Consider the following 19,970-nt stretch of genomic DNA (forward strand, 5'->3'; position numbering starts at 1 on the left):
TACTCATCTCCTACAATGGAAACCATGTGCCCTTGACCAGCACGTGGCCGATTCCATCTCCTCGCAGCCCCTGGTGACCATCATCCTACTTTCCCTCTTTGAGTTTGAATATTTTAGATTCCTGGTGTAAGTAGGATCATGTAAGATGTGTTTTCTGTGTCTGGCTTATTTCAGTTCATATAATGCCCTCCAGGTTCACCCATGTGGCAGCAAAGGGCAGGGCAGAACTTCCTTCTTTTTTCAGGCTCAATGACAGCCCACTGTATTTCTGTACCAGTTTTGTTCTGTTCATCCATTCATCTGCTGATGGACATTTAAGTGGTTCCTATGTCTTTGCTATTGTAAACGGTGCTGCAGTGAACTTAGGAGCATCCGCATCTCCTCCGTGTTCTTATTTGAACTCTTCTGGATGGATACCCAGAAGTAGGGTGCTGGATCATATGGCATTTAGTTCTTGGAGGCGAGGCACCTCCCTACTGTTTTCCATAATGGTTGTACCAACTTACATTCTCAGCAATAGTACATAAGGGTTCTCTTTTCTCCACATCCTCACCAACACTTTCTTTTTAAATCATGGCCATCCTAATAGGCGTAAGGTGATTTTGATTTGCATTTCCCTGATGATTAGTGACGTTGAGCACCTTCTGAATCAGGCAAACCAGAATTTGACACCTTGCTGTACCACTGACAGGCTGTGTGACTTTGGGAAGATAGGTCATCTCTCTCTGAGCCTCAGTGGTCTCATCTATACAATGGCAAATGGGCTGACTGTGCCAAGTGCTGTTTAGTATGGACGAGAGTACATGCCAGGCACAGAGAAGATGCTCAGTAACGGTCAGGGCCCTTCTGCTCTTACACTAGACAGTGCACATGCTATGCTAAGATCTTCAGCCTACTGGGGTTCCAGGCTAAGCAGCTTATTTTCTCAGGCCCTCTGAGATTTAGGATTGTCAACTGCAGGACAGGGAGCTGGATGGAAGGGTTTGATTTATGGCCACCCTCCCCAGCCACCTACCTCCTGGCTGGCACAGCTGTGAGCCCTGGCAACTGGAGTATAGCCATCTGTATTATAAATTTTTTAAATTTTCTTTGTATTATATGGTGTTTTGCCATCTTAAAAATCCTTTCTGTCTGGGGAGAGGCTGTCTCTCCCTGGGCAAGCCAATTCCTAGAAATAACAAAGGGCTCCACTAGGATCATGTCTTTGATATGCTAACAAACCGAATCCAGAGCCAGACCTCCTCTATCTAGTCCATACCGGGCAGGAAGCAGTATTCCTCTGTCTTAATTAACCCAGGGCCAGACACCAGGCAAGCAGAGACCACCCCTATAGCCCAAACCCCTCTGAAACATTCATGCTGGCCAGTCCTAAGCTCCCCACCCTGCCCTGCCCTGCTGCCTTCTGCAGAAACCCCAGGAAAGGCCGTGCCTAAGTGACTCTCCAGCACCTGTCTTCAGCCGCCTGACGCCCTACTGACTTTCCCCCAGGGCCCTGCGCATGTTGGGCCTCCTGTCTTCAGGAGCTGTGAGCATCACACGCTTGGTTTTCCTGAGCCTTTCCTGCTGTCCCCTTGCGGCTGCATCTGACTGACCTGCTCCTAAAAGAATATGGAAGCGCATCCGTCTCTTGCCCCAGGGCTTGGGCAGTTTTGTGCAACGTACAGCTTGCCCCAATGCACAGGGCAGCTCCACTAACCAACCCTCTTGGGGTCATAATGAGTCACGGGTCTCTCATCAGTACCACTTCCCAGCTGATGGAGACCGTGGGTGGCCACAGGACAACCCATAGCACACAGACTTCCACCCATCAACCGTGCGGCTGGAATCCCAGCGAGGGAGCCAGCCCAGCCCACCAGAGGGCAAAGACTCCTTCACAGGGCTCTCGATCCTGGTGGGGAAGAGCCACTTCCAGGCTGGCTGCCTTCCATGCGGTGCATCTGGATACATTTCCTGGATGATTGCATTTGCATAGTGGGACGCCGGATCCACATTTCCAGCCACACTACAATTTGTGCCCACAGTTTAGAGCATCATTTCCACCAAATACTTGTTAGGTAAATCATACAATCTATTGTCTACATTGGGAAACTGTGTGAGTAGAGGGGGATGCCTTTAGTAACTTTGCCCACTCAACAGGCAGAACCTGGAAGTGACCGGAGCAAACCGGGTCACCCTACCTGTGAGGGTGTGGCCATCCTAATAATAAGCAAGGAAAGGAATTCACAGGGTGGCCAGAGATGAGAGCAAAGGCATAGGCGTCCATTAGGCTAGGATTTGGGTCCCTGGATCTTGGTTCATGCATCCCTTCAGGGGCTGTGGTCCATTTATTCTGAACTGACAGCCTCACCTCTAACTTTGGGATAATACCACCTGCCCGACAGGATTGTTATGAGTGTAAGTTGACCCATATGGAGAAAGCTCTGCACAGGATGAGCACACAGTGGGGACGTAGGGAGTATGTGCTGGCTTCCCTGCTCCTGCCTCTGCCCGTCTGGACACTGCCTGCTCCCTAAGCACAGGGGTTTGTGAAACCAACATGTGACAGTTCCCAGCAGGAAGGACGGGCCCTGGCTCCAGGTTTCACACCTTTTTGCCTTTTTCTGAGTGTCCCTGTTAATTGAAGGCACTTTATCAGCCAGGCCTCTCGACAGGACCACGAGCCTGACCTTGGTGTTGGTGTCCCCCGATATGATCAACACCTTCACCGGCAAGCACCCGCCCTGGGCATGGAACGGTGGAACTCCCAAAGCGCTGCTGTCCCCTGCCAGCCCTCAGAGACCAGACGCCCGGACTCGGTGACTGCAAATCCTCCAAGGATGTTCCAACCGGGCAGGGCCGAGCCCCTCACAGCCGGAAGGTGGCATCCAGTGCTCCCAGGTGGGAGCACGCTGCTATTCCGCCCTGGAGGGGAGGGAAGGGCAGCGGCCGGGCCTCCAGCTGGGGCTTCCCATGCGACCCTTAGTCCTGTCCCCCGACCTTGTCTACGGCTCCCTCCTCAGACCTGCTGTCTTTAAAGAGCAGCTCACCGCCCAAAGCTTCGTCCTGACATTTCATAGGAACAACTAACTTTAAAGTAAACTGAATTGCCTTGTAAATGTAACAAGTGTACAATTATTTCACTGTTAATACCATTTATCAAGTCATCTCCTCTACTTAAACAGTGACAGCACCAGGGCTAATGCTGTCTTTAATCACCTCTTTATCTGAGTACCCCCGCCCCCTGCTGCTGCGTACCACCAGGCATAGAGGAGTTGTTCATGAAATGTGGGATAGAATGGATGAAAATCTCTTTGCATTTCTTTCTTCAATGACACATCTCAGGAGTCAACACCCCATTCCTTTCATGGTATCCTTTTCACTGTCCCATAAATTGCATGTTTATTGTTCCATTCAGAGAAACCTTACGTGCCACACACATTAACCAGTGTGCCCTGTGCACATTCACTTGGAGCCACACATGGTGCTAAGGCTCTAGGAATACTAAGCGGCAGGTTCTGAACATGGGTTACCTGAGGTGTACCCCGACCGCACTTACTGGCATCTGGATTGGGCAAGTCAGGTGAGCATTCAGAATGTCAGCTGTCACACACACGTGGTCATGGTGCCCTCCTCAAGGTGGGAGGAAAGCACGTGACGCTAAAAGGGTTGAGCACCCTGCCTGGTACCAGCAAATACTAATGATGAAGGACTTCAAGTCCTCTTCTGTCTCCCACAAGATCCCCAACCAGGCAGCCACACCTGGTGGGACGAGAAGGGAGACACAGGAGGAGCTTGGGAAGCATCAATGCGGAGACGCGACACCTAAAAGCATTCCATGGGTCACACCCTCCAACCTCCTGCCTGGGGGAGGAGGCCTGACTCGGCTCCCCCCAGCATAGTTCCAGGACAAAAGCTGATGAGACGGAGATGGCCAACTAATTGCCTCCCAAGTCGACTCATTCTGTTTTGTGGGGAAACTCTAATTGTGTCGAAGGTCTTATTTGTATTGTGCTATGTACGGCCTCCCTGTAGAGTTTGCTCCTAGGAGGCATAGTACTCAAAACAATAGGCTCATGGGTCCCGTACCCCTTATAATTACTCTGTTGGCTATTTCCAACATTGCTCTGCACCCCAAATCTTTTTCCCAGCCTGACCATGTTGAACCCCTTCAACTCCTCTTTCTGGCAAATGGACCTATGTCCAGTGGGCAATGGCAGGTCGAGGGAAAATCCCCTTAAATGTGGCAGGGTGAGAGCACCTCCCGCTACCCAAGCATGAGTGGTACTAGTTGTTCCTGTGTTTGCAGCCTGCTTTCATATGACAGAGTTTTGGAGTAGCGGCTGAATAGATCAAAAGGACCGGAATAACACTAAAAAAGCAGGGAGGATTACACTGCTACGCACAACCACAGTCATCCCCAGGCTTTGCCAATTGATTTTGGAACTCCTTAGTGGCCTGACCGGGCTCTCTTCTCACGTATGCACAAGATAAATTTCTTGCATGGCCCAGTAAATAGGTGACCTTCCTTAGACAACAAGCTTCTCCCGTTACTCACAGCAAGGTGTATTGCCTGCTACCGTGCATTCTAGAGCTCTCTCATGTCCCCACGGGCAGGCAGGATGTGTCTCCTCAGTTATAGCAAAAGTCAAGGGTACCCATGGGTCAGTTATTGCCAAGCTTTTGAGGAACACGCTGGAACAGTATTAAGGCCACCCAGCTGGGGGACCATAGGTTTATGTGTCAGGAGCGTGGGGGGCAGAGGGAGGGATGGGTGGCTTGGCTTTTGTCTGCCTTCCTCCTCCCCCACGCCCACTGCTTTTGGCCCCTACGTATTTATAGGTCATAATTAACGCAAGAGCTAAAGGTGAGCCGCTCACAGTTCCGAGTGTCCTGCCGCTTCCTCATTCCCAAAGGGCTCTTGTCAGGACGGAAGCTATTATTTCCCCAAGCACGGTGCAAACTGAGCATATTAGTAAACTCTCCTGATACATGAGAGAATGAAATGCCACATTTTGCAGGGGAAGGATCTATTCTGGTCTCTACTGAGCTCTTTTAAAAAGTATTATTATGAAAGCAACACATGTTCATGCCCACTGTAAAGAGTGAAGTTGGAAAATACAGAAAACTGTGTCAAAAGTAATGCCACATCTCATAGACAAGGACCCTACGTAACTTGGCTTATTTTCTCCCAGCAGTTTTCCAACACGAATATATCAGTATTTGGTTGTTCAAAGAATTGGAATCACACTGAGTATATCCTTGATTTTTTTTTCTTTCTAAGCTTATATCGTGAGCATTTGTGCAGATCATGAAAAATTCTTAAACATCATCATTTAGAATGGCTGGGGAATATTCTATTGTGTGGATATACTACAATTCCTTTTAACCAATTCCTGCCTTCTAGAAAATCATACTGCTGTACTATCATAAGCCATATTTCAGTGAACATCTTTGTACTTTTCTATCTTTGTAAGCTTCAGAAGGCAGTGCCTAAATTCGTTTTATCTCCTAGTGGGTACTTTGTGTCTGGCACATTGTTGAACAAACTGCAGATGCGCAGTGTTTGAACACAGATTGGCTCCCTGCTTGACTAACTCCCTGATTATTTCTTTACAGTCTTACCAGTAGATAGGATTGTATCATATATTTTATATGGCCCCCCCACCAGTGTGAGGTCAGATGGCTTACTACGGTTGTAAATAGAAGATGTGGGGAGCAAAGCAGGAATTCCGGACTCGTCCAAGAGTGATAAAGTAGAGCCTGCGGAGGACCGTCTGTGTCTGCTTTGAAGAATATTTTTTGGCTTTGGGAAATCAAACGCGGCCACTAACTTAATGGCTTGCAAGCTACTTTAAGTAATGGAATTGTGTCTACCTGTAGTTCACATTTTGATGATAACATACTCATTTATTAATTCCACATATGTAATAAATGTACTCTCCTGTATGTAATTAAGAACCTCATTATCATTACACAGATGCTGTCTGCCTGGAACAGGTGAAGTTCATCAATTTAAATGGACCAAACGATTGGCAAACACCCACTCCTTCCGGGACTCTGCTCTGTGTGCTGGAAGCACAGACACGTCTAAGACTCACTGTGACCTCGAGAAGATCCGTCTGGATGAGAAGACCTGGATGTGGGTGACTGTAGCTTGCTAGTGCCTGGCATATGGAGAAGGTAGTTAACACGTATCTGTTAGATGGATGGGTGGGTGGATGAATGGATGGATGGGTGGATGGGTGGATGAAGTCTGGTGAAGTCATTGTTTACCAGTAAAACAATGTCAAACATGTAGAGATGAGAAAGCAGGGAAGGCTTCCAAGGGAAAGTAGCATTTAAATGATGAATAGGAGTTGCCAGGCAGAAAAATAAGGGTATCTAGCAAAGGCTGTCAGGTTGCAAAGTATGTGGCTGCAAGGGGAGATGACAGACAGGTATGGCTGGAGCTGAAAGGGTTGGCAGAGAGGAGATGGTGGGGAAAGGTGATTGAGTTCACCTTTGGCTGATCACGAATGACTTGTTCAAAGGGTTTTGGTTTCCCCAAAAGCAGACCCTAAGATGAAGATTTGTGTGCAGGTGGTTTATGTGGGACTTGATCCTGCAAGTAAGGCGAAGCAGTGGTAGTGAGACAGGCAAGGGAGGAGAGCCTATAAAATGTCTTATCCTGTGCGCAGCTCAGCTCTGGTGGGGACCCCCTGAGAGATCACGCAGACCACACTTCCCAGTTCTTCCCCCGCAGCCGGTGGCTGCCCCCCGACTCCCGTACCCCACCTGTTGACAGGTGCTCCTGGGCGTTCTAACTCCTGCACGTTTCCAGCCTGCCCCGAGGAAGGGCCAAGCTGCAAACCAGAAACGACCTTGGGCAGAGAGCTGAAGGAATCTGCAGGCAGGGACCGGGCCTGTGCACTGGCCTCAGGGTGAGGGTAGGGGTGGGCATCCAGGGTGTCAGCCCCAAAGCCTGGCTATCTCAGTGACAGGCTAGATCTCAGCAAGCCCACTCTGTGATGAGACAAGGAGGACAGTCCTCTTCCAGTGCCTCCATGCCATCGGCAGTCCCTGCTCAGGGTGTTTGCTCTTTCACAGCCTGCAATGGGCTTTCTTGCTTTTCACAGAACTGCCTCGTCTCCGCTTAAATGTCACCCACTCAGTGAGGTCATCTTTGACGATTTGATCTGCAGCGTGTCTTTCTCCCTGTTTATTCTCTATGATAGCATGTTGATCCTTTCCATATGCATATATAATATATACACATATACATATGCATGTGTGTACATATATTATTTATACATAGACAAATATATGGACATATGAACCTATACTGATTATTTGGCTATATGCCTATCTCCTTTATTTGCCACTGCATTATAGACACCCAGCATGCTGCCTGGCACATAGTAAGTGCCTGCTGGGCGAATGAATAGGGCCCATCACCAGCCTCATGTACTTTATGGCAGGGGAAGGCCGTCTTCCACTGTCCCCCCTCCATAGCACCAGACTTCAAGTTCCTGTCATCTCTCCATGCTGTGGCTGAGGAACAACCCTGAGCAGCAGGCGCCTGGCCCTGGAAATGGGAGTCCTGGTCTTGGTGTTGAACTTGGAGCCTGTTTCTCATCACAGGGATTCTAGAGAGCAGGGCCTCACTTTCCTTGAGGCTTAAGGTACTTGCCATCCTTAATGCATGCCTGATGGGATGCATCTCCTAATCTCCTCCAATCCAGGATTTCAGCCCCACTAATGTAAGTGATCCCCCAGAAGGGTTACACCTTTTTGTGGGAGATCTTGGGAGTCCCTGGGAAGTAAGAATTGACAGATAAAATCCACGTCTGCTTATCTGGCAGCCGTCCTGGGCCTGACCTTCTGTTAGAGGCAGGAAGTAGAGGGGTAACATGCCCACCCCTCTCAGCCAGCGTGTTGCATACCCACCACCTTGCCCACCCTACGGCTTTCCCCCTGCCCTCCTGCTGCTCAGCCGGCTTCTCAGAAGCCAAGATGACACTACAGGCCATCAAAAAAGGCAGCTTGCACCAAGGCCACTCTGACGCTCCAAAAACAGGAGAGCAGGCAGAAGCGATGAGCGGGTGGGTTGGGCCTCTCCCTGCTGTCTCCCTCCACGCTTCCTGACCTGCCTTAGCGGTTTAAGACAGGCTTTGTGGAAGAGCCCTCTGGGGGTGGAAGGCCTCCGTCTCGGCCAACTATGCAGCTGTGGATAACGGCCTTCCCCTCAGCAAGCCTCAGTTTCCTCAGTCTCACCATGGGGTGGTGATAACAGTATATACCTCACAGGGTTGTTGTGAGCGTACAGAAAGAATGAGTGCAAGGCACTTGGCATCATGCTTGTAAAAAATTAAGCAAAAACCAATTCCCATGCTTCATTTTACACATATATAATATTCATAAAATCCACAAAATTTGAAAAATTGTCATTTGACAATGAAAACAACTTAACTGCTACTAGGTATTACCTTGGGTCCCATTCATCCATCAGCTTATCCTTTCAAAGAGTTATGATTAAAATTCAGTGAGCGGAGCTGGAGGAGGGAGAGGGGAGGGTGGTTCAGCCGGCCTCCCGGGTGGGCCGGGGTCCGCGTGCCTTACCCGCGCCCACCTCTCGCCCTGCCGTCACCTAACCCATCCCCGCAGCCCCATGCTCTCCTTGGGCTGCTGCGCGTTCTTCTTGGCAACCTAGAAAACTCTTGCTTATCCATAAGAATTCTGCTGACAGACTATCGCTCCCCATAAAGAATTCATCATTCTTTCCCCCAAATTATTTTCATTGCTTCTAATAGTGTAGACTTCACCCTCTGCTTCACATATTCTTAGTGATAAGTCAGTTACTTATCTGACTCCTACTGAGAACTAGGCGTCCTCCCATCGCACGGACTGTGTCCTTGGCCATCTTTGTCTCCTCAGGGCCAAGCCGAGTGGGCACCCACATACGGCTCGATTTCAGCTGGACCACAGGTGCATTTAATCCCAGGAAGCTTCAGTTTCCCCTTGGGAAAGAGCAACAAGCCTGCTCCTGGAGCTGTTGGTAGCTTCCCAGATTTCATACCATCTTGGATGTCACTATGCCCCTCAGCGAAAACAGAGTCTGAACCTGTCCTTACGTTAGTTGAAACTCCTCTTTGACATCACATCACAACCCCACACTGAGTTCAGGATTGATTTCCAGAGGAAGCAGCCTCTGGCCTCTTCTGATCCCAGGAAGCCCTCTGCCTTCCTCTCCCTGCCAGAACCATGGTGTCCCTGCTTGCAAAGGACATCCAGGAGACACAGCGGCAGCTTGATGCCACTTCCTGCCAGCTCTCTGATGCACCAGCATTCCTCTGCCCCTGACACAGTCTGAACCCCTGGCACAGGCCTGGACATCTATGGGAGCGAACGGCAGGAGTAGTTTACCCCTCTGCTGCTCCAAGACCACACCGTCCGTGGCTGTGACGATCTGTCACGTGTAACAGGTCAGCAAGGAGGGAGTACAAACGGGTGCTCCTGCCTGACGCCAGTTACATACGATCACTTAGAAATGCTCACAAAAAATGTACAGTTGTATACAGTGCATTTGGTTTAAGGGCTAACTTTTTCATCTGTGTAGTTGGCCTCAGGTTTGAGAATGGAGTTACTGTAACTCCAGTTGAACCTGAAAATGGAGGGGAAATCAAAACAGTGCAGCTGCAAACGTAAATATTTAATCTGAGTGTCCGCTCCCTTAAATCCATGCGGGATCGTCTAAAACGTCATTTCCAATAGTACAATTAAAAACAGCTAAGTAGGATTTACATGCTACACCCTGTACTGACTACGTGATACACGTTAAAATAGTTTCCTCATTTTACAAAAGAGACTCGAGAATGTTAAGAAATGTGCTTCAGGTTATACGATCAGTAAATAGTAGGGCCAGAATTTGAGCCTTTGTCTGCCTGGCCAGAGCCCTAACCACTGCCCCCTACACGGGAGGAAGCAACCTGGGTGTATATGTGCTCCTAGCGTGCCAAGCGAAAATCCTGCCCCGGCCGAGGAACACAGACATGAATGCCAAGCAGATTTTATGCACCCAAAATAATAAATGAAACCGAGGAGGATAAATAACGTCCTTAGTGTCCAGCTACTCCTGTGGGTTGTTTTTCTTGTCATTTTACACAAAAATGTGTTCCTGGCACTCTCTAACTAATACGTCCATGCTCCAGCGAGCAGTCAGCCCTTCAGCCTGCTGGGCAAGCAGCCCGAGAGGCCAGGCATCGGAAAAGCTCAGAAGTGGAAGAATTCACAGGTTTGGCACTGAGAGATTCTGAAATAGCCATTCATTCCAGTGGGACACAATGGGTGCCATTTCACAAGGCCTTCCCTGCTCACCCTCCTCCCCACCCAATAAGCTGGGTTACACATCAGCTTTTATTAGCAAACACTAAGACGTGAACAAGGTCATTTTTCCATTACTGTTATCTCCGAGGTAGGGCATGACTCGAGCAGTCACAGGCGCCATTTACTGCGTGCTCACTTGGCGCAAGCATTGTGCTAAGGGTTCTGTCTGTCATCTCCTTAACCGCACAACAGCTGTAAGGGGCGGCACTGCTATGTCAGTCTCACACACAAGGACCCTGGGGCTTGGAGAGATTGAGCAGTTTGGTTAAGATCCAATAAGCTGTTGAATCTGGGAGGCCAGTATGGGTTGATCTGACGTCAAAGACTCTAAACTTCGATGCCATACTAACCAAGAATCAGCCTGTACTAATGCAGGGTCATAATGAGTAATGAGGAAACGAACATTAATTTATTCCTTACCTGTATATTTAGCATGCATTACCCATCACAAAACACTGTCACACAATGACAGTGATGTCTAATTCCTCGTCAGCATCTGTCCTAAGTTTCTGTATCACTGGTTCTCAAACTCAAGCGTGCACTGGAGTCACCCAGGGGGCTTGTGTGTTTTCTTTTACTAACTAGATGTTTTGGGGGTATATTTATTAATACCTTCAAGTCTCAAGTTTCCTCATCTGTGTCATTAACAACTTATGGGCTTATCAGTGACTTAAATAAGGTCCAGTGGGCTTGGTAAATACAGATTGTTGGCTCTCCACCAGTTTCTGATTCTATAGTAGGTCTGGGGTAGGGCCCAAGAACTTCTAACGGGTTCCCAGGTGGTGCTGAGGGTCCGGGGACCCCAAAGAGGGAACTGCTCTGTTTGAATTAACTCACTGAAACTTCACCTCAATACTTCAATCCTCAGTGTGGAGATGAGGACACCATAGGCCTGAAAGGTTAGGTAAGTCGCCCAAATAGAGAGAAACACACCTCGAATCTTTTACTTGAGCTTCTCTTCTTTAAGCTGAGCCCAGGATAACTTCACTTCTCTCTCCTTGATGCTGCCAGCAACTCCCACCAAAGGGGCTAAAGCCCAGGGTCCAGTTTGCCCAGCTCAGGGCCATGTTGCAAAGTTACTCTGATGTTTTGGCTGGCCTAGATCCTGGGTTTCTTAACACTGAGAGGAGCCCAAAGAATTCAGGAGGAAACAAGTATTCACCAGCCCCCTGCCCACCCACTTACTCAACCCATCAGCATTTAATAGCTGTTCTGGGCCCTCAGCAGAGCTCGAGACAGCAGGGGGGATTCTCAGAAAAGAGAAGATAAGCTTCCTGAACTAAGTGAGCCTAGGGATGGGAAGCGAGGTCTAAATGAAGGTCATCATTGGGGAGCTTTGACCAATGCACCAGGTAGGCATCAATTTTGCACGGGCTACAGATATGATGCCCGATAACCACGAAGGTCATCACAATGATTGCCGCAGGCCAAGGTGCCTGAGAGAGGACCCTGGAGATCTGTGTGCCAGACGTGCAGTGGAGGATACACTCGGGAACAGCGGCTGCAAAGGAGTGAAGGGAGCAGGATTGCCCCGAGAGAAAAGTTGAGCTGTGGTGCAGTTGCAACAGATGCTCTAGCCAGTGCCACGAGGAGCTGCAAACCTGCGCTAGCCCTCCAGAGCTGTCCCTGCTGAAGCATGGGCACTAGGCTTCTGTAGCTCTGCATCCATTGGGGATTAGACATGGGCTGCCCAGCAAGGGGCAGAAACCTTGGCCTGAGGGCTCACTGGAAAGGGCTCCAATCCTGAGTCTTCAGAAGCCAATACACCTGCCAGCTAGGGAAAGAGCACCTCCGTCCTGAAGGGTCTTCTGGATGGCACACCACAGCATCCATCACAGGTTCACCAGGGAACAGTTTTTATTCAGGCATTATTTAAATGTTTTACCCACATAGATTCATCCAAGCCTCCCATTACTGTGAGGTGAACATAGTAACTGTATTATACATGCAGAAACGAAAGCACAGCTAAGTCCTCAGTCATAGAAACCAGGATTCGATTTCGGGAAGTCTACTCCAGACCCTGAATCCTGATCAGCTGTTGTTAACTCTTTATCTGACTCTACAAATTTAAACAGGGGGATCATGGTGGAGGCAGAGGTTTGAGAGCAGTGCTGGTGAGGGGAGTGGTAAGTAAGGAAGTCTTCAAGTAGGAGGGAAAGACTGGGAGCATCAAAGGAAGCCCAGGACCGTCAACATGGGGCTACCTCATTCTCCTGAAGAAGTATTGGGTCTATTCCATTCTACAGAAGAAACATCTGGTCTACCTTGTCTTATAGAAGAAATACTGCATCTGCCTGAGGCACGAGGATGGAGAGGGGCTTGTCTAGGGTTATTCCGTGAGGCTATCAGAATGAAGGATGGAGTCCAGGTGCCTGCGGCTCTGCATACAGCTCTTCCTCTAACCTGCTCTGATGAGAGGAGATGCTCTGGAACCCAGCCGCCTCTAAGTCTCCCTGCTTCTTCACGGGCCACTCCAGTCTCTTCCTCCTCCAGCAATGCGGGACCTTATAAATAGGTCAGCCATGAGTTAAATCTCTGCTCCAACCCTTCTGATGACTCCACATGGCTCTTGGGATACAGAGAAGGATAAAACTGTCCCCGGGGCTGCTCTGTGTCACTGACCTGCCGGTCACTCACTGTTCCTTGTTTCTCTGTTCTTCTCTCTTGCTGTACTTTGGGCAGTTCCGTCAATGTGTCCAGATTACACATTGTTGCCCATTCTTGGAAATTTCTCTTTTCAACTCCCCATCCAATCCTCATCCTTAGATACCAGTTCTAAGTCCCCTTCCTAAGCACAGTCCTCTCTGACCCACTAGACAGGTACTCAGGTCCCATGTTCTACAGGCCCAGCACCCTCCCTTCCTCCGTGGAGCACCTGCCACCGCTGCTGCTGGTGATTCCTGCACCTCTGGAAACGGGGATCATTCCCACGAGGCTGCAGGCTTCGTTCAGCAGGGTGGGATCAGGCCTGCGTGTGCCACTGTGGAAAACCCAGACTCACACGGGGATGCCCAGGGTTCGTACTGGATACCACAGTTCCCCCTGAGCTATGGTTTCTCTTTCTGCAGTTTCAGTTCCCTGTGGACAACCATGGTCCGAGAGCCGATGGTCCTCTTTCTGATGCGTCATCAGAAGGTCAAGAGTAGCCTAAAACTCTGTGACACAACGCCTCCATCATTCCCTCACTTCATCTCATCATGTAGGCATTTTTTCATCTCACGTCATCACAAGAAGAAGGGTAAGTACAGTACCATAAGTGAGAAACAGGGACAGAAACCACATTCACATAACTTTTACTACAGTATGTTTTTATAGTCACTGTTTTATTTCTACTTATTGTTCATTCTCTTACTGTACCTGATTTATAAATTAAACATTGTCATAGATATATGTATATATAGGAAAAAACATAGTGTGTATGGGGTTCAGTACATAGTATATAGTGTGGTCTCAGGCATCTGCTGTGGGTCTTGGAATGCATCCCCCATGCATGGGGGAACTCCTGCAGATGCTGAAAGGAAGAAAAACAGACAGAAGGGGAGGGAGGGGAAAGAGAGAGAGAAGGAAGGAGAAAATGAGAAAAAGAAATGTAGGAAAGAAAGGAAGATGAGAAAGAAAGGAAAAAAAGAGAAAAGAAAGAGGAGGGAGAAAGAAGAAGAGAAGAGAGAAACAGAGAGACAGGAGAGCTAGGCAGAGAGATGGGAGACAGAGACAGGGGGGTGTTTCGACTGTTTGTTGGGGTGGGGCAAGGAAGGACGGGGGCAGGGTGGGAGAAGACCCCGGCTGTTTGAGGGAAAGGGGGGGTTCGTGGCTCATCTCATGTGCTGTCACACAGCTGAGGAGCCCAGGCACATTGGGAACTGGGGTGAATGATGGCCATCACTCATCCTGGAGCTAGCTGCAGGCTGGACACAATGAGTGCCAGTGGCCAGCCTGGGAGCCGGGGTCCCAGGGCCGTGGCTCACAGCTTGGTGTACGTGACAACAGACGCGGCTGCCTCCTCCTATGCATCTCACTCTTCTCCGGCTGAACTGATTTTTCATCTTAATAAGGGCAATAATATCCTGAAAAGCAACTGTGGTCTTTCAGGTGCGTCCCTGGGGAAGTGGATGGGTCCTCAGGGTCATATAAACTCAGTAAGGACTGGTCCCTGTGTGTGGAGTTCTTGGCATGTGTCCAAGGGCTGGAACAATGGAGCTAAATTTTCCTTAAAGTCTAATTACATCTTATGTATTTAGGGAAAACGCTGTTTGGGAAGGGGCGTGTATGACAACGAGGACCTGAGAACACTGAGCAGCCGCTGTCGGGGAGAGAGCCCCTTGCTCCAGGTTCAACCACCCGCTGTCGGTTCACTGTTCTATTTGCTGCTCTCTTGCTTCTGGCTATAAGTGAGTAATATTTCCCAATCAGACAACGATAATAATGTGATGGTAACAACAATAGTAATAGTGGCAGCTGACGTTTGAATTTTCCATGTGCCAGAAAGCAGGCTAAGCGTATTACATAATCCTCCTTTAAAACACCATAAAAACCTGTGAAGTAAGTATTATACCCACTTTATAGATGAAGAAACAAGGTCCAAGGAAGTCACAGTACCTGTCTGAGGTCTCACTGGGAAACCAGAGACACTGGGATGAAAGACAGCTCCACTCTAACCTGGGCCCTTAGGTTCCACACTGTCTCTGTAACTCAAATGCTGCCTTTCTGGCCCATTTCCTTCTCCTTTCCTTTTCTTCCTTTCTTCCCTCTACAAATATATTTCAAGTAACGGCGATGTGCCGGGAACTGGGCTCATGCGCAGGACCCAGGGACGAGGAGATCACCCCATCCTGCCTTCGTGGTAGCCTGGGGCTGAATTTCAGCCAGCCAGGCAACACCAGGGGCAGCTTCTGCGCTGAACTGCCCGATGCCTTGAGGAGCTGGCTGTGTCAGAGGAAGACCCTCCCCTCCTCCCGAGGACCCCTTAGCTCCTGGGCAACCCCAGGTTGTCCTCAGTTCCTGGGGAAGAAAGCTCACCAACAAAACCACGGGGTGGGATCCTTCCCGGCTCAGTCTGCAGTGGGATCCATCCTGGCTCAGTCCGCAGTGGGATCCAGCCCGGCTCCATCCGCAGTGGGATCCATCCTGGCTCAGTCCGCAGTGGGATCCAGCCCGGCTCCATCCGCAGTGGGATCCATCCTGGCTCAGTCTGCAGTGGGATCCATCCCGGCTCAGTCCGCAGTGGGATCCAGCCCGGCTCCATCCGCAGTGGGATCCATCCTGGCTCAGTCTGCAGTGGGATCCAGCCCGGCTCACTCTAAGCAGAAGTAGGGCCCCTTTCTGCACTGCCCACTTGTCAGCACATCCCATACTTAAAAAACAGGGGCTCTGCTTCAGAGACCCAATTCACACACCAAGATCTTCCTCTTTATCGCTGTGTGACCTGGAGCAAGTTACTTAACATCTCTGTATCTCAGTTTCCTCTATTAAAATGGAGATGTGATAGTATTTACCTCTTAGAAAGTACACGGAAACTACTGGACTCAATCCTCCTATTTCCTCATGAACTGACATATTTATTAATCTAATACTGAATAAACGAATCCTGTCTCAGGGTCTAGAGTTAACCTTTATGATTTTATGATAGAGTTGCTCTGACCCAGTCATGATTTACTGTAAAGAAGTAAAAAGCAACTAGAAGAAAGATCAAATGAAGCTTTTACAGACATAGACATAGCTTGGAAGAAGTGTTTCCCGATGTATTTTTTTTCCTCCCCTAAGCCATCTGGCCCACTCGTGAGGAGTCCGGGCACTGGCGGCCAGCGCCAGAGGTTGTCAGAAGCAGGGGTGTGGGCCTTGCTCCCTGCCTCTGAAGCATCTTTGACATTTAGGAAGGTGAGGGCCTGTTTCTCAGGGTCATCCCATGGAGAATGAAGGTGCTCAGCTGTCCATGAGCCCCGGGCCACGGCCCTCCCTGCTGATGCTGACACGCAGTGGGTCCACATCCCTTCAATTATTCATGAAGGTAGGACAGAGCCACTTCACTCTCTATACATTTTCAGAGGTTCTGCTTCATATCATTGCAGGCCCCTGGGGACCGGGAGGTCTTGCTGCAGTGAAATCTCCCTTATCTGTGAGTCCAGGAGAGGGGCAGGCAGAAGAAATGGGGGGAGACGCAGATGTTTCTGGGGGCACTGCTGTGTTGTGGTGCCAAGAGCACTGGACTCAGAGTTCCTGGCTGTGGATATGTGGGTTCAAATTTGATCCCTCCTTTTAATTCATACTGCAGCCTGGGAAACAACACTGACCCTCTTAACCTGGGAAACTGCAGTAGCCAAACTTCACTGGGTTCACCGTGTGCCAGACACTGCTTCAAGTTCACAAACGCCACCTAAGCCAGCCCTGCTCCCACCCTGCTTTACAGGTGAGGAAACTGAGTCTTAGAGTGGCTGGGAAGGTGGGGCTGGGGTTCAGCCCAGAGAGTCTGACTCCAGAGTTCATGACTGAGCCCTTTGCCATCATACGCTCTCCAGTGCGGAGAGGGGGGCTGTACGGAGAGCCAAAGGAATAATGCTTTCCGAGATACAGACTGAGCGTAGCTGAACCTCGGAATGATGCAGGGGGCGGTGGGTGGCCCGTGGTAGGGGGGCCGCATCTAACAACCCTCACCGGACACAGACAGAAACTCTGGGACAATCACTCAGAGTGCTGGCTGGCGTGAGCGAGAGCGCGGAGGACCGCTCGATACACTGACATTTATAAGACCACTAGGAATGACCTTTCTTTTCTGGGATTAACTCAATGACAGTTGCTCCTTAGCTCAGCAAATAACTTTCTAAAACATGGAAAAATGGCTTGCAACAGCTTTTTGATTCAGCTTTGTTTACTGCATTTATTATGTAGCAAAGAAAAGGCACAGAAAGAGTAAGACCAGCTGCTCCGATGGAGGGGCTCGTGTGTGGCGGGGAGGGCAGGGAGGGCACATCAACCATTAAAATCAAGAATGATACAGTGAATGCTTCCTTTAGGTCTGGTCCTATGGTTAGTGCCTCCGAAGAAATAGCTCACTTAACATTGCATAGAAACCCTCTGACGAATAAATGTGTTGGTACCATTCTCGTTGTTTGAGTGAGGAAACTGAGAAGTTGAGTAGCTTGCCCGAGGAGGTGCACTTTGAACATAGACTGTCTGACTCCAGGGCCTGTGCATTCGGCGTTGCCCTAGGAGAGCAGAGGGAGAAGGTGGGTACAGCCTGCAGGCGCAGAAAGCCAGATGCCCTGCGAGTGGAGTAAAGGGCCCGCCGGCTGCTGTACCAGGCAGTCCCTGGGATCTTACTAGTAGAAGGGCCTTTTTTCCCCCTTGCTCTTATAAAAGTCTAAATGGCAGTGGGGCAGGTGCAGGCCAGAGCATGAAAAATGCATTTTTGAAGGTCCTGGGTGGGTGGGAGCTCTGCCTTCTCTAACGTGTGCTCCCAGGTCAAGCCTGCATCTGCCAGGAAACTGGGGAGAGAGAGAGCGTGGGGGACCTCACAAGGAGGGGCTGCCTTGGAAGCAACGTGCTTCACACAGCCTCTGACCCACCCCACGGGCTCAAGCTCGGGTGTGTGGGCCCCAGCTAGGTTCAGGGGCTTAAAAACATAGCTGCTCACTAGCAACAACTCTGTCTACAGAAGGATTATACAGAGCCTGACGGGCAGCCATGTTGGCCGCACACCTATGGAAGCTGCAAGTCCTTCTGTATCGCTGACATAAGAGGAACAGAGAGAAGTGGCCACAGAGAGAGACAGAGAGAGAGAGAGAGAGACAGAGAGAGAGAGAGAGAGATGAGGGTCATTCATACCAAGGAGTTAGGGAGACTGAACTCTATCCTGACAACAACAAGGGAGTCTGTCGATTATAAGCAAGGGAGAAACAGAGCAGATTGGTATGTAGGGAAATCAGTCTGGCTGCAAATAAGAGCGGACTGAAGAGACAGGATGCCGCACAGGATGCCAGTTAATTGGCTGCTGTAATCTGAGTGAGAGACCCCAGGGCCATAAGAAAAGCAGCAGTAGAGGAGACAGGGAGAGAAATATGAGAGCAGTGATAGAGCGAGACCAGCATATAAGAGGTGTCTACTGGCTGGAATTCTTTATATGCAGGCCTGCCTACCCCGCTCCCCACCTCTACTTCATATGAATGCCCACCAGCGCCTCCACTTCCACTCTTGTGCAGTTTGCCTACTGTTCATCCTGAGATGGGAGTGCAAATGCCACTTCCACAGTGAAGCCTTCCCTGATTTTGTCCCCATCTCTATCTCAGGTCAGTTCCCTATCATATGCACACACGTTGGCTTGTGTCTCCCTTTCACAGCACTTGGCAAAGTGATCCACGTGATTATTCGATTCATATGACCACCTTTGACTTACAGGGCTTCTCACTGAATGAAGAAAATCTGTCTTTTTCTCTGTTGCATCACTAGTGCCTGATTCAGTACCTTGAACCAAGTAGGCCCTCACTACATATGTGTTGGTGAATGAATAAAGGAACGGGTCACTGGATATGGAAACGTGTAGCATGTTGGAAAAGGGCTAACCAGGCTTCTTGAACAGCTGGGTAGATGTTGGTGACTTTCATGATCAACCATAGTTTGATTCTTAGCAAAATATTCTCCCATAGTGATTTGCAGACAGTTGTCTCTTTTCTGCTGAACTTGAATGACTTATGCCAAGTCCTCCAGCATGCTGAGGGTTCCTGCTCACCCGAGGCTCTGAGCTTCCTGTCAAAATGATGTGTGCTTAGCCGTTCGGGGGGGACCGCGGGCCCACAGATGAGGAGGGCAGCCTCAGGCTGCCCCCTCTGTTGCTTCTGGCCTTCCCTCCTGTGGCTTTGCCTTCAGAGTGATCTGAGTGACCCAGGGAAGTGCCCCACCCACCGTGAACAGAATCCAGTGACTGAGTAGCAGCCTTTGAACCCTCTCTGAAGGTTAAGTTCCGCTTTCCTTCCCGAGATCCGTGGCCCATCTCAGGCTGCTCCCCTCACTGTTCAGAAGAGATGACGAAAAACATGCAAGGACTCTGAAAAACGGAAAGCGTCCTGTGTCAGGCACAGATCCAAGTAACCACATACAGTCAGGAACGTCACTCGTCAGAAATTGAGCACATCCCCAATCCAGATGCTCAGAGTAGCTTGTTAAGTGCGACTGGCAGCAAGACCCTCCTCATGAAGCTCCTGGCATGAGCCCCACTTGGTTACTTATGTTGTGGCTTCTCCTTTAAGAGAGTGTCAGCCCATTTCCAGCCTGGTCCTAAAGACTTGCTAGAGGCATGACCTTCTGAGACCATCTGGCTGTGCTATTGTCAAAGGGAAACAGTGTCCTCAGAGGCGACAGAGCAGTGTAGACCCTTGGGCAAGCCCACTGAGAAAGCAGCCTGCTCTGGACCGAATCATTTCCCTATTTAGTGGTGCCCCCTCATCCGGGGGGCTGTAGTTACCCACAGTCAACTGAGGTGCAGAAGCAGACGATCCTCCCCCCATATCATCAGAAGCCTAACTGTGTTGCTGCGCCCACAGCATTGCCCTCATCACACAGGCATTTAATCACCTCCTATCATCACAGGAAGAGGAGGGGTGCCTAGAGGACAACAAGGTACTTAGAGAGAGCGAGAGACA

At 49.7% G+C, this 19,970-nt stretch overlaps 1 protein-coding gene across 1 annotated transcript in view; it reads right to left on the minus strand.

The window, feature by feature from the left end:
- The window catches only part of LOC130681112 (uncharacterized), a 100,944-nt gene that overhangs the window by 27,286 nt on the left and 53,688 nt on the right, over positions 1–19,970 (minus strand). The window lies entirely within an intron of this gene.

The sequence above is a fragment of the Manis pentadactyla genome, chromosome 15 (genome assembly GCF_030020395.1).
Source record: "Manis pentadactyla isolate mManPen7 chromosome 15, mManPen7.hap1, whole genome shotgun sequence".
NCBI classification, from domain to species: Eukaryota; Metazoa; Chordata; class Mammalia; order Pholidota; family Manidae; genus Manis; species Manis pentadactyla.